Source organism: Gossypium hirsutum, chromosome A06 (genome assembly GCF_007990345.1).
Source record: "Gossypium hirsutum isolate 1008001.06 chromosome A06, Gossypium_hirsutum_v2.1, whole genome shotgun sequence".
NCBI lineage: Eukaryota > Viridiplantae > Streptophyta > Magnoliopsida > Malvales > Malvaceae > Gossypium > Gossypium hirsutum.
In genome coordinates this window covers 38,084,628-38,099,362 of record NC_053429.1, presented here as the reverse complement: position 1 = coordinate 38,099,362, position 14,735 = coordinate 38,084,628, and the positions used below count along the sequence as shown (strand labels likewise).

At 36.0% G+C, this 14,735-nt stretch overlaps 1 non-coding gene across 1 annotated transcript; it reads left to right on the top strand.

Moving 5' to 3' along the window:
* The first annotated feature begins 9,089 nt into the window (after positions 1-9,089).
* LOC121231205 (small nucleolar RNA R71) lies at positions 9,090-9,194 on the top strand. The gene has a single exon (XR_005929271.1). It is a non-coding gene; the product is annotated as a small nucleolar RNA R71 (small nucleolar RNA).
* Positions 9,195-14,735: the final 5,541 nt, after the last annotated feature.

Below are 14,735 nucleotides of genomic sequence, written 5' to 3'. Positions count from 1 at the left end.
TTTTGGCCTTCTAGAAGGATGGAAGGGGCGTGAAAGTGGACTCTAAAGGAAGTGTTCAGGAGATAAAATTAAGGAAAGAATCAAGGGGTTATCAGGGAGAAAAACGAGGAGATAAGAAAGGAGAAGTGATGGAGCCGAATGGGGAGTTGGGTATGGGAAAAATTCGGCTATAAGGCTTATAAATAGGTACCGAATGCTAGGGTATGAAGCTAATGAAGAATTTTCTTCACCCTATTACCAGAAACTCTTTTCTCTAAAAGCCAAAAATCCTCTACTTTCTTTTCTTTTTCTTCTTCCTTGTACCGAATTCTATTCTTCCTCTACCTCATTGCTGACTTTTCTTTCTTTTTCTTTGGAGCCGAATAACTCCCTTTTACCATACAAATCGCACGAGCAGAAACCTTCTTGGCCGAATACTCTTAGTGCCGCCAGTACCCTTTCTAATCGGTCAAGCCTAGTGTAAGTGCTTTGTTCTTATAATCGGGTTTTGCTAAGTATTGAGTATACAGTCCCTCACTTTTTCTAATCGGTTTTGGGTAGGAATAGGTAACAAATCTCAGTCCTTGGATCTCTGTCGATTTACTCCTCCGATGAGAGACTTTGGTAAGTGCTCTTGATCTTGGTTGGCCGAATATTCATAGTTAGGGTAAGGGTACTTGTGTTGGACACGAGTCATCTATTATTCTGGTTTAATAGTTAAGGTTAATGCAGATGTAAGGAGTACGTGATCAAGGAGAAGCTATTTGGGATTTGTGTTCAAGGTAAGGTTAAGGTGAGATTCCGGCTTTTGGTAAAGTATTCGATAAGTATGTAAGATTAATCTTTGAGTGATATCGATTGTAGGTTTGGGCTAAGGAGATCGCACCATGCTTGCTTACCAGGTATGTACATACACTGCACACACATAATAAATCGGCAAAAGCCAAAATGCTGAAAAGCCGAAAAGCCGAAATGCCAAAAAGCTGAAAGTTGGGCTATGGTAGTCACACGAGTTCTCAAACACTCATGGAGAGGAAACCAATAGGTTGCTTGAGGCCTATGGACGATTCCGTGGACTTGGGTTGAGAATTGGCCAAATGGGCTGAAATGGGCTAAATGGGCGTGATGGGCTATTGGGCCCATAATAGGCAAAGATTGATAAGTGATACTATGTGTTAAAAAATTGTTTGTGAGCATGAGTATAATATGATTTGGGCCTAATGGGCCATATGAAGGTGAATTGGGCCTAGTAGGCCATAAGAATATGAACTGGGCCAGATAGGCCATTTGAATAAGATTGGGCCTAGTGGGCTATATGCATGTATGTAGGGGTATTGGGCCTAGTATATGATGACTACGTAAAACTTAATTAATTAATTGAGACCGTGGACAAGTCATAGGGTTAAGGTGTGGCAACGGGTATATGCATGTCTAGGATTGGATCTAGGGAGAGCTTGGTACTTAAGCGGTCTTAATGACCCACCTCCTCTTCTCTGGAATCCTACCTTGTGCATAGTATTCGTTCACCTTAGCTCACGGGGCTTGTTCATAGGCCAAGGTAAGTGAAAATCGTAATTAAGGGAAAATTACTGAAATGCCCCTAAGGGCATAAATGACCAAAATACCCCTAGGTGTTGAATGTAATTTTTGTGGACATGACATGCATACATATGATGTTCTGCTTAGGTTGCATATGGGGTGGGAATTATGGTACAGAGGAAGTATAAGAGGATCGCATGGTTGCCTGACAGTCATGGATCCACCGACGGCTTTTAAAGCCTAATATGTAAATAAAGGTAGTTCTGCAACTGGGCTACCATTGGTGTATGGGATGGGTCGGTCTATCTTTATATCCCCACATGGTGTGATAGGGGACGGAGCTGGTGTGTAGTGGATAGATAATTTGAATGGGATTGCATTGCATGTTTAATGTATGATGATTTTTGAATGCTTGATTTCCGTTTAGGGTTGTACACACTGAGTTTGTGAAAACTCACCCCTCCTTTATTTTATTTTTAGGTGATGCCCAGTAGAGGGTTCGATGTTTGGAGGGACTCTGGGTGGCCAGCTAGCAAGACAAACTTGGAATTTTTTTAAGCTTATAAGTTTTATTTTATTAAGTATGTTTCAGACCAGATTGTAATAAGGTTTCCATTATGCTATTATTACTTGAAGTATTATTATTTCCATTGTAATTACGAGAAGTTGAACATGGGTTTCCTAAATTATAGTATGTTTTCTACGTTTCCGCAACTTAATTTCTAAATGATAAGTTTTCTTAAATCAAATGTTTAAAACAAGGCTTTTGCAACTAAAAGGTGTGCTTATTAAGGTTTCTTTTATTTAAGAAGGGTTTTTTGTGAAAACATGGTTTTCACTAAAACACTTCAATGTAACATGTAACACCCCGAACCCGAGACCGTCACCGGAGTCGAACACGAGGTGTTAACAGACTTTAAACCACTTATAAAAAAAATATTTCCCAGACACTGCCAATCTGCGTACTAGTCGCTTTAAAAATCATATCTTGAGTTTCACAACTCGAAAATCAGTTTCGTAATTTTTCCCTGAAACTAGACTCATATTTCCATCTACATTTTTTTTTCTAGAATTTTTGGTCAGGCCAATTAGTACAGTTTATTAGTCAAAGTCTCCCATGTTACAGGGATCGACTACACTGACCTTTGCGCATTACGACTAGGATATCTCCCTGTACAGGGCTTCAATACTGATGTCGTTTGTTTCTATAGAAACTAGACTCAAAGAGGAATCTATACATATATGGCATGACTCCTAATTATCTCCGGTTAATTTATAATGAATTTCCAAAGTCGAAACAGGGAATCCAGAAACCGTTCTGGCCCTGTCTTACGAGAACCTGAATATCTCTTAACATACTGTCCATATGATCGTTTCGTTACTTTCCTGTGAAAATAGATTCATCAAGGTTCGTTTACATAATTTATTCACTATTTAATTCCCTTCCTAATATTTTTAGTGATTTTCCAAATATACATCACTGCTGCTGTCAGCATCTGCCTTTAAGGTAGACTTTACCTATTTCATAGTTTCCATGATTCAACTAGCCCTTTTAGCATAAATAACACAAATTATGATGGTGATTGACCATTCCCATGGCCAATCCTTGTTAAGCATATCCACACCTCTCAATAACCATATCCATACCAAATGATTATAACATTATACTCAAACATATATAAGCCATTTTCGCATGGCTATCCAAAATTATACAAGTCCAAAGGGTCCATGACCCCCAACAAAAAGGGTAGTCCTATACATGCCATTTCGAAGTTCAACCAAAATTGTACCAAAAGGGGGGGCTTTGATAGTGTGGGCGACTTTGACTTCAAAATCCCAAGTCCGATAGCTGGAGAACCAAAATCTATAAAACAGAGAATCAAGGAGACGGAGTAAGCAATTTATGCTTAGTAAGTTTTGAGCAAGGGATTCCAGCACAACAAAAGTATAGCATTCATGTAGCTAAACGGATAATTTCATATGCACAATTTTTCAATATCATACTTACTTCACATTACCAACCCTTTTATTCATACACAAAGATCAACTTAGCCAAAGGCCGGTAGCTCATTTATCAACTGAGCGAATACTTATTTGTAAGGGCTCAACTAATTCAAAGCACATACGAAACATACCTTAATGTTGGGATGTTTCAAGCGTATTAACTGAAATTTTTACAGCAAGATCATTCATTCCCAAATCACGTACCTTCGGAATTTAACCGGATATAGCTACTCGTTCAAATGCCTTCGGGACATAGCCCGGTTATAGTAACTCGCACAAATGCCTTCGGGACTTAACCCGGATTTAGTAACTCGCACAAATGCCTTCGGGACTTAACCCGGATTTAGTAACTCGCACAAATGCCTTCGGATCTTAGTCCGGATTTAGTAACTCGTACAAATGCCTTCGGATCTTAGTCCGGATATGGTCACCTAGCACAAAGCCTTCGGGACTTAGCCCGGACATCATTCAAATAACCATGCACATTTAACAATAAATCATGGCACATTCGTATTTCGTTTTCATTAGCAAAACTCAAACACAAGACACTTATCATTCTTGCAATTTCGGCTCAATAGCCACACACAAAGAGCATGATTTTGATTTGCTTAAAACATGATCTAATCAAATCATAATTTAAGCTCTTTTACTCAAGAACTTACCTCGGATGTTGTCGAACGATTCTGATAGCTATTCGACCACTTTTTCCTTCCCTTTATCGGATTTAGTTCCCCTTTGCTCTTGAGCTTAATTAAACAAATAAATTGATTTAATCATTTGAGCATCGAAAAAAGGAACACAAGGCACTTAGCCCATATTTATACATTAGACATTAAAGTCACATATGTACGGAATCATGAATCAAACTCAACATTTTAGCTAATTTTCCCCCTTGGCCGAATTTTCTAAGCCAAGACAAAAGCATCAATATGCTTGCCTCTAACCGAATACATGCAACACCAATCTCCTTCCTATGGCTGAATATGCATGTCTATGTTGGGGCCGATTGCAACACTTAATACATTCTACAAGTATGGTCACTTGTATTGACTAAACACCATTTTGTTTCAAGTTCAAAACTTGGCTAATACACACATATATACACTAGTAAAGCATCCTCTCCCTTTCCATCAATTTAACACATGCATTACTCATTAATAAACAAAAATTATATTCGGCCTTAGCACACAACTTGCTAGCCGATTCTTCTCCATCTAGCAACCAATGCACATATGTGCTCACTCAAAAATGCTAAAAAGAAGATTCAAGAATCATCAATCCACCATCACATGCATCATTAACAAGCTTCATATTTAGCATGCAATGGCATTAACACAAAATCCACCTAGGCCGAATATCATCCCCATGACATAGCAAAGATTTAAACCATGAGCTAATTAGAACTCAAGCTAGCAACTAAAAACATGCATGAATCTCATGGCACAACCTCAAACATACCTTGATCTAGATACAAGTATGGCCAAACCTCCTCCTAATCCTCTTCCAAACCAAACATGAAGCAAGAACTCCTTCCTCCTTCCTTAGAATTTTCGGCCAAAAGAAGATGAAAAAGGATGAACAAAATTTTTCTTTTCTTTTCTTTTACTCACGGCAATGGGGGGGGGGCATGGATGAGACCATTCTTTTTTTTTCATCACTCCTCCCTTTCATTATTTAATTACCATGCTCATTATTTTATTGTTTCCACCCATGATGCACCAACACAACATGTCTATGACATGTCTTGCCCATCACACTTGGTCTACCATACTTGTCATGGCCGGCCACTACTAATAGAGGGGGGGAAATTGACATGCAAGTCCCCCCTTTTTCAACATGCACTAATAGGTCATTATGCTTTGACTTATCACATTTCAAAATTTTCTCACATAAGTCCTATTTACTAAAACTAACATGCAATCGACTAAATTGAAGCTTGAAATTTTCACACATTCCTAATTACATATTCTAGACAATAAATATCACATTCGAACATTTCGGTGACTCGGTTTAGCGGTCCCGAAACCACTTCCCGACTAGGGTCAATTTTAGGCTGTCACATAACACGTCAGATTCGACCATAACGTCCGGGCCGGGTTTGGGGTGTTACAATAAGCAAATAGACGTACTTAATTTTAATTAAATGCAAAGTATATATGCTGAAATGAAATATATGATTTTATATATGCTATTGCCGAATGTGTATAAGCTTGGTAACCATGTTCATGCATTCCTTTCGATCGAGTTACGATGTCTGAAAGTCCCGTATGAACCTTAAGAATAGTTAGGATACATATTTCATGACATAAGATTCCGATATATGTGTGCGAGTAAGACCATGGCATCGATATGTGACTCCGATATATGTGTGCGAGTAAGACCCTATCTGGGACAGTGGCATCAATATGTGATTACATGTAAGACCATGTCTGGGACGTTGGCATTGTACGATATATGTGTGATTATCCGAGTGTCTTATCCAATTCTGAATGGTTCATCAGGCAAAGATAAGTGATGTTCGAATGTGTAAAACGAACTAGATGGCCAGGTATGAATTAACTTATTACCTACCTAAAATAAAGTAAGTTAGTAACTTGATTATTTGTTACAAATTATGTGTAATGCAAATGAAGAATATATGTTATTATGGTAGGTGTATTCGGTCCTATAAATGAATGATATGAATATTATGGAATTGGTTTTTGAATATGTGTATACAAGACCATGTATATTCAGCCACAGAGATAGAACATGTACACGATATTATATTATGATTTTTAAGCTTGTGAGTATACGTGTATGTGCATTTGGTTATATGTGTATATTGACATTTTGGCTTTGAAGGTTGGGTGATAACTAATTATCTTGATCATATGAGTATTCGACTAAGGCAGTGTTGAACATGAAAATGCACTATTTATAAAGCTTGGTAGTTTGAGACTAAATGTGATAAAGATGATATATTTTGGTTTAGTTTAATTAAGCTGATAATATCATTTGGTTTTTTATTTGCTTATGACTTACTAAGCTAAGATAGCTTATTGTGTGTATATTTGCTTCTGTTTTATAGATTTGGTTTCAAGTTACAAGCTCGGGGGATCGTCAACAAAGTCTATCACACTATCCACTATTTTCGGTACCTTTATAAGTGAACTATCAAACTATGGCATGTATAGGCTGGATTATCTTTTGAAATGTTGGATTATAGCTCTGTATAATTTGAGCCATACGAAAATGGCTTAATTTCCATGTTTGGTTTCAGTTATGTTTGCTTATGGTTTGAGTTCATTTTTGTTATGGTATTTTCTGTTGTGGATGAATAATATTTGTGATATGTTCTTTGTTGTGCATTGAAGTTGATTGGTGATTCGGATGTAGTATGAATGAATTGTTCATAATATATACATAAGCATGTTTGTTCAATTTGGATGCGGTTTATACTAAGAAAAGTTATATATGTAAATTTTAGTTATTATATTAGATTAATATGTTATAAATGATTGGTAATAAATGATGTATTGTAATGATTGAATATGATTGGAGATATTTTGTATGGTTTTCCATATGGTTCATGAAATTTGTGTCTTGGATATACATATTTATTTATAATTAGTGAATGATTTACCTTTGGTAAGTACATTTTATAACATGATTTGGTACTAAGAAGTATTCAACTATATTCTAATGTGACTAGGATTTGTTTTGGTATATGTATTATATGATATGCTTTGTATTTGAGTATGTTATACTAATTTTGGTTAGCATTGAAATGAAATGATTATGAAATGCATATAATTGTGAATAGGTAATAGCTGTTTTAATTCGGTTATAAAAGCATTGTATGAGTATACATATATAAATATGATTATGTCATGATTATTAATGTAGCGAATTGGCTAAGTGGAGACAAGTTGGGTATGTTAATTCGATCTATTCATGCATAACCTATGTGGTTCAGCAAATGTGATAAAGATAAATCATTATATATTTGCTTATATGCTCATGTTATAATTGTGGAATAAAATAATTGTGGTTAAGTAATGTATGTTATAATGTTAGGTAATATTTGATAAATGAAATGGACACTGAGATATATGTTATTTATATGAAGCATGGTGATGTGTGACTGTATTAATTTAAGTTGGTGAATATAAATTGCAAGTTGACAGATTCATTATATATAAACTATTTGTATGCTTTGAATGTTAGGTTTGCATATTTCATTTATGAAATGAATTGTATTGGGTTAAAAGTTAAGTATTAGATTTCTATGTTTATTTGTTTGAATTGAGTTGCCTGACTCGAATAACTAGTTAAATAGTGTATCGAAACAGGTAGTTTGGTTTTAAAAAAAATTAATTAGATGATTTACCTTTTAATGAAAGTTTGTTCTGAATTGTAATATGAACGGTAATGCCTTGTAACCCTATTCTGATGATAGATACGAGTTAGGAGTATTACATTTTATTGGTATCAGAGCCAAGTTTAGTCGATTCTAGGGTTAACGTAGCGCGTGTGTGTCTAGCTATACATGCCATATTATATATTGTGATAGTGTGATGACTTCTGACATTTGAAAATGTGTTTTCATATAGTAAATGGATCTTGATAGAGCTGTAGCTGATGATGTCAAGAGCGTAGCGCCTGCTCCCGTGCAAGGGACAACGCTGGTTGATTCTTGACCGATTTTGAGTAACTAGGAGCGAGAGGCTAGACAAGACTTTTACCAAATGATGAATGACTGGTTTACTCAGTACATCCGGACTAGCCCGGCTGCACAACAACCTCCACCCCCGATTAATCCATCTTTAATACCTGCTATACCTCAAGTAAGTGATCCGTTGAGATTGCATAAGCCACCTAATCACGATTTTCGTGACAGGTAAGTTTTATATATTTATAATTAATCGTTCTTGAAACTAACTATTATCACGATGTAGGCAAGTGTACCTATCGAACAGTAGTATAGTTTTAACAAGACCCGATTGTCGAACCCGAAGGAACTAAAAGTACTAGTAATGACTGTCTTTTTATTATCTAGCCTAAGAATAGGGGGTTTTATTTTAACTAACTAGTTATCTAAACTAAGAATTCACAGAAAATTGAATTGGAGAATTACTTTTCGAAAAACGATTGAATTAAGACAATACCTAAGGAAAAATCCACCTAGACTTCACTTGTTATTCTGACTCCGAATCGAATGATTTATTCATTTAACTTGTTTCGCAGAGATCCCTAAGTTATGTTATTATCCCTATTCAATCGTCTCGCACCTCATTACTGGATGTACCTGAGTAGAACCAAGTAGACCATCAATCTTTTTATTTAGAAGTTCTACCTGGTTTGATAGCATAGTAACCAAATCGATGTTATAAACGCCTGCTGTTTTAGTTGGCTTAGTCCTCATGACTTGCCACTAATAGTTATTCAGTGACATCTCTTCAATAAATTCGTAAGCCTCTTCAGGTGTTTTGTTGTTGATGGTTCCCTCGGCTGCTGCATCAATCATTTGCCTTGTCGAGGGGTTCACACCATTGTAGAATGTTTGAACTTGCAACCATAGAGGTAGTCCATGGTGAGGACACCTTCGCAGTAGGTCCTTGTATCTCTCCCATGCATCGTAAAGAGTTTCTAAGTCCATCTGCACAAACGAAGAGATATCATTACATAATTTGGCTGTTTTAGCCGGCGGGAAATATTTTAATAGAAATTTTTCGGTCATTTGTTCCCAAGTAGTAATTGACCCTCGTGGTAACGAGTTCAACCACTGTTTAGCTTTGTTCCACAATGAAAAAGGGAATAACCGAAGACGAATGGCATCGTCAGAAACGCCATTAATTTTAAATGCATCGTAGAATTCAAGGAAATTTTCTAAGTGAGTGTTTGGATCCTCATCCTGCAAACCATCAAACTGAACAAATTGCTGTATCATTTGAATAGTGTTAGGTTTTAGTTCAAAATTATTTGCAGCAATAGTAGACCTAACTATACTTGACTCAGTTCCTATTAAAGTAGGTTTAGCATAATCATACATAGTACGAGGAGCAGGATTTTGATTTGCTAGTTCAACGGGTATCGCAGGAGGTAGCTGATTGTCTTGGTTTTCAACCATCTCCTCGGTTGGGGTTTGAATATCATCATCTTGCTCGTTCTCCGTATCTTAAGCTTTGCCTTATTTCTCTTTGGTTTCTGCGAGCTGTGTAATCGATTTCTTCGTCAAAAAGTAGTGGTCCTAACAGGTTTCTTCTAGTCATAAACTATAAAAACTTGCCAAGATAAATAAAAATTAAAATAATAAATAATAAAAAAATAAAATAGAATATACTTGCAAGAAAAATAAATGGCTAAAGTAATAAAAATTGAGTGTTCCTAATATCTTAGTTTCCCGGCAATGGCGCCAAAAACTTGATCGCGATTTTCGTGACATGTAAGTTTTATATATTTATAATTAATCGTTCTTGAAACTAACTATTATCACGATGTAGGCAAGTGTACCTATCGAACAGTAGTATAGTTTTAGCAAGACCGGATTGTCGAACCCAAAGGAACTAAAAGTACTAGTAATGACTGTCTTTTTATTATCTAGCCTAAGAATAAGGGGGGTTTGTTTTAACTAACTAATTATCTAAAATAAGAATTCACAGAAAATAGAATTGGGTAATTACTTTTGGAAAAACGATTTAATTAAGACAATACCTAAGGAATAATCTACCTACACTTCACTTGTTATTCTAACTCCGAATCGGATGATTTATTCATTTAACTTGTTTCGTAGAGATCCCTAAGTTATGTTATTATCCCTATTTAAGACTAATAACGTCTAATCCCTAGATTGAATAATTGAGATTTTTCTCTAATTAACACCCTAGGGTTGCATTAACTTGATTTATGGATCCCCTTATTAGGTTTCACCCTAATCCGGCAAAATCTTGTCACCCTATCTCTAGGCGCGTAATCAACTCCGCTTAATTATGACAAATGTACTCTTAGACAGGGTCTATTCCTCCTCTGAATAAGAGCTTATCTTGAATCAGTATCATGGGATATCAAAAAAAGAATTAAGAACACATAATTAATAACAAGTTAAATATTTATCATACAATTCAGAAAATAATAACAAGATTCATCTTAGGTTTCATTCCCCTTAGGTATTTAGGGGATTTAATTCATAACTAAAAAGGAAAACATCTTAGAAGAATAATGAATACAAAATATAAAGAAAACCCAAAACTCCTGAAGGGAAATTGAGGGGAGATCTTCAATCTTGATGGTGAATCCGCCTTCTGAGATAGATCAATCGGCTACCCTTGAGTAGTTTCCTGCCTCCTTTTCTCTGCATCCTTTTTCCTCTTCGTTTAGGGTGTATTTATAGGCTTTAGAATGCCTAAAAGCCCTTAAAATTAGCCTTTTCTGAATTGGACTCAACTTGGGCTCGGCAGGGACACGTCCGTGTGACACGCCCGTGTGTGATTACTTCAGGCCGTGCTCGAGCCTGTTAGAATGGTACGAGCATGTGTTCTACCTGTGTGAGTCGTGCTTTGATTCTGCCAAATTGACACGACCGTGTGGTTTGCCCGTGTGAGGAAGTCCAGGCCGTGTTGATTTCGTACGTTGGCCCATTTTCTCCATTTTTGACCCATTTCTCGTTCCTTTCGCTCTCCTATGCTCACCTAAGTATAAAACATGAAATTAAGGCATTAGGAGCATCAAATTCACCAATTCTAAGGAAAAATCATCCATAAAATGTGTTAAGCATGGGGTAAAAATATGTATAAATTACGATTTATCAAATACCCCCACACTTAAGCATTTGCTTGTCCTCAAGTAGAATTCTCAACTCATAATCAAAATAAATTCTTCTCAACTTATAATTTCTATCGATAATATCTCAAAATAATCCATAAGTAATCATACATTGAAAATTCAACTGAAAGAACATCAAAGTTTCAAACATTCCAAGTTGAGCACTTTACCATGAAAATATAGGTGTCTCCCCTCGTCTAAGTAATTACCTTTGATTCAAAATGTCACAGAGTTTCACATCCTCACTAAAGATTCACTCAAATCACTCGAGGTGTTTAAGGATAATAAATGAAGCACTCAATAGTCAATAATGAAAAGTCATTACCATAGGCTTGCATGAAAATCAAATCACCCCCACTATAAATTGAGATGATACATCAATCAAAAGGTCTTTAGAGGGTTGTAATGAGGCTTGGTTAGGGGGTGTGGTCACAAGCTTAAAGAAAAAGTTAGAATCGAGATTGAATTGAGAAATTACCTAACTAGAAAAATGACTAGTCATTAATCGCGTACAACAGAGCTTCTTCTCAGAATATGAAATTTAACTTCTTTGGCTCAAAAGATCACTACTACTAATATGTATACATACATTTTTTTAAGAACAAGTCAAATAACTAACTATTAAGAACAGGACATAGCTAAGCAATTTATTCAAATCAAATCTCGACAAAAATAGGGATCAAAATAATTGAGGGGATTTCAACAATAATGGGTTAAAGGTTAATATTAAGGGTAATACAAGAAATGAGTTGTTAGGCTCAAGGGGTTTCACTAAGGGTTAATTGTGAAGGTAGGCTTTTGTAGAGTGAGTGGGTTAAACCTAAGTGCCTTTCTCATTTTGACATATCAAATCAAATGGTGTGGTCTTGACATGCATAATTAAGCAAATTCTAGAATAACAATTTAATGCTGACGCACTCATAATGACAGTGAGCATGAAAGAAATAATAGATGCTCTAAAGGCTGAAGATCTCACAAAAAATTATGGCTTTTCGATGTTTAAACTTGTGAATTCTAATTTAGGATAATACCTAGACTTGGGGAAACAACCTAAAATTTTTAAATTCTTAAAAATCAACTTATCATGCTTGATTCCCTAATGTCTTAAAGTTTAAACAATCAATGCATAAATGCCTATGTTTTAATTCAAGATATATCAATAAAAGTCATAAATCAAAAAAAAAATATCCTAAACATGATATGAGAGCTTTTCAAAAGAACGAGGCAATCATTCAGGGATTTTTCTGATAGTGAAATGAATACCCCCCACACTTAAGATGTACATTGCCCTCAATGTACAAAGATAGATATAAGAATATAAAAATAAGATAGGGAGAGAAGTGAAACTTCCTGAGTGATGAATGAATTTCCTTGAACTGGACTTTTGGAGAATAATCGGCGTGAGGGTAGAGGAGGATACTCCGGCAGTGGTAGAGGTTCATTAGTCCATAAGTCCTGCACCAAAAGAATATTATATCTAGTGGTGGCTATGGTCGTGGTCAAGCAGGACATGGCAGTCGTGGAAAACCTTTCCTGGTGGATTTTTTAGTTCCTATGTGATGATGAGCTTTGGAGCTTTTGATAACTGTGATAGCATCAGGAACTCTTTTAGAAAATATATAAGGAAGAATGATTACTCGGTAGGAAATAGCTGGAATTCAAAATTGTTAAATAAAAATTATAAATCCTAATAAAAATAAGATGAAAGAAAAATAAAAAAGTCGTCTTAAAATAAAATAAAAGTAAAAACATAAAATAATAAATGAAAGTTTTTAAACATTGTTAAAGATACAACAGTAAGATCTGAGGCTCATGCACTTGCCAGAGCCTATGCTATACGCGCACGCTAGGAGGCTTCGTCCCCAGATGTCATTACTGGTACATTTACTCTTTATGATACTAATGTAATTGCATTGATTGATCCTGGTCTGACTCATTCTCATGTGTGTGAGACTTTAGTATTCAGAAAGACTCTGCCTATTGAGTCTACTGAGTTTGTGATTAGAGTGTCAAACCCCTTAGGCTAGTGTGTTATGGTTGACAAAGTGTGTAAGAATTGTCCCTTGATGGTTCAAGATTCGTGCTTTCCGGTTGATTTGATGCTGTTGCCATTTGATGAGTTCGACATAATTCTGGGTATGGACTGGTTGACCTTGCATAATGCTATTGTAAACTGCAAGAGAAAAACTATTGATTTATGGTGCCAGAATGATGAGATTATTCAGATTGAATCTAATCATCTAAATGGCTTGCTACAGTGATATCTTTGATGTTAGCTTAGAAATATGTGAGGAAAGGTTGTGAAGCTTATTTTGCCTATATGCTTGATAGTAAAGTGGCTGAAAGAAGAATTGAATTAATACCTGTTGTGTTTGAGTATCTGGATGTGTTTCATGTAGAATTGCTAGGTTTGCCACCTATTCGGGAGGTAGAGTTTGGTATTGAGTTAATGCTTGGAAAGACTCCGATATCGATAGCTCCATATAGAATGATAGCCACTGAATGAAAACAATTGAAAACTCAGTTGCAGGAGTTGACAAATAGAGGTTTCACGCGACTGAGTTTCTCTCTTTGGGGTGCACCAATGTTATTTGTGAAAAAGAAAGACGGAAATATGAGAATGTGCATCGACTATAGACAGCTCAATAAGGTGACTATAAAGAATGAGTACCCGTTACCACAGATTGATGATTTGTTTGATCAGCTGAAATGGGCTATAGTGTTTTCAAAGATAGATTTGAGTTCAAGCTACTATCAATTGCGAGTTAAAGACTCCGATGTACCAAAGACTACTTTCTGAACGAGGTACGGACACTATGAGTTTTTGGTTATGCCATTCAGACTTACTAATGCACCTGCTGTTTTCATGGATTTGATGAATCGGATCTTCAAACAATATTTGGATCGGTTCGTGGTTGTGTTCATAGATGACATTCTGATATTCTCCCGTGATGAAACCTAATATGCTGAACATCTGAGACTTGTGTTACAGACTTTGTGAGATAAACAGTTGTATGCAAAGTTTAGTAAATGTGAGTTCTGGTTAAGTGAAGTCAGTTTTTTGGGCCATGTTGTATCAGTATCAGGTATTCGGGTTGATCCTAGTAAAATTTTAGCTATACTTGATTAGAAACCTCTAAGGAATGTTTCTGAAGTTCGAAGTTTTTTGGGACTCACCGGTTATTATAGACGGTTCGTGAAAGGTTTCTTCTATCATTGTAGCTCCAATGACGAAGCTATTACAGAAAGATGTTAAGTTTGAATGGTCAGAAAAGTGCCAGAAAAGTTTTGATCAGTTGAAAGCCCTTTTGACCGAAGCTCCAGTACTAGTTCAGCCAGAATCGGGTAAAGAATTTCTTATTTATAGTGATGCAACTTTAAATGGTTTGGGTTGTGTTCTGATGTAGGAA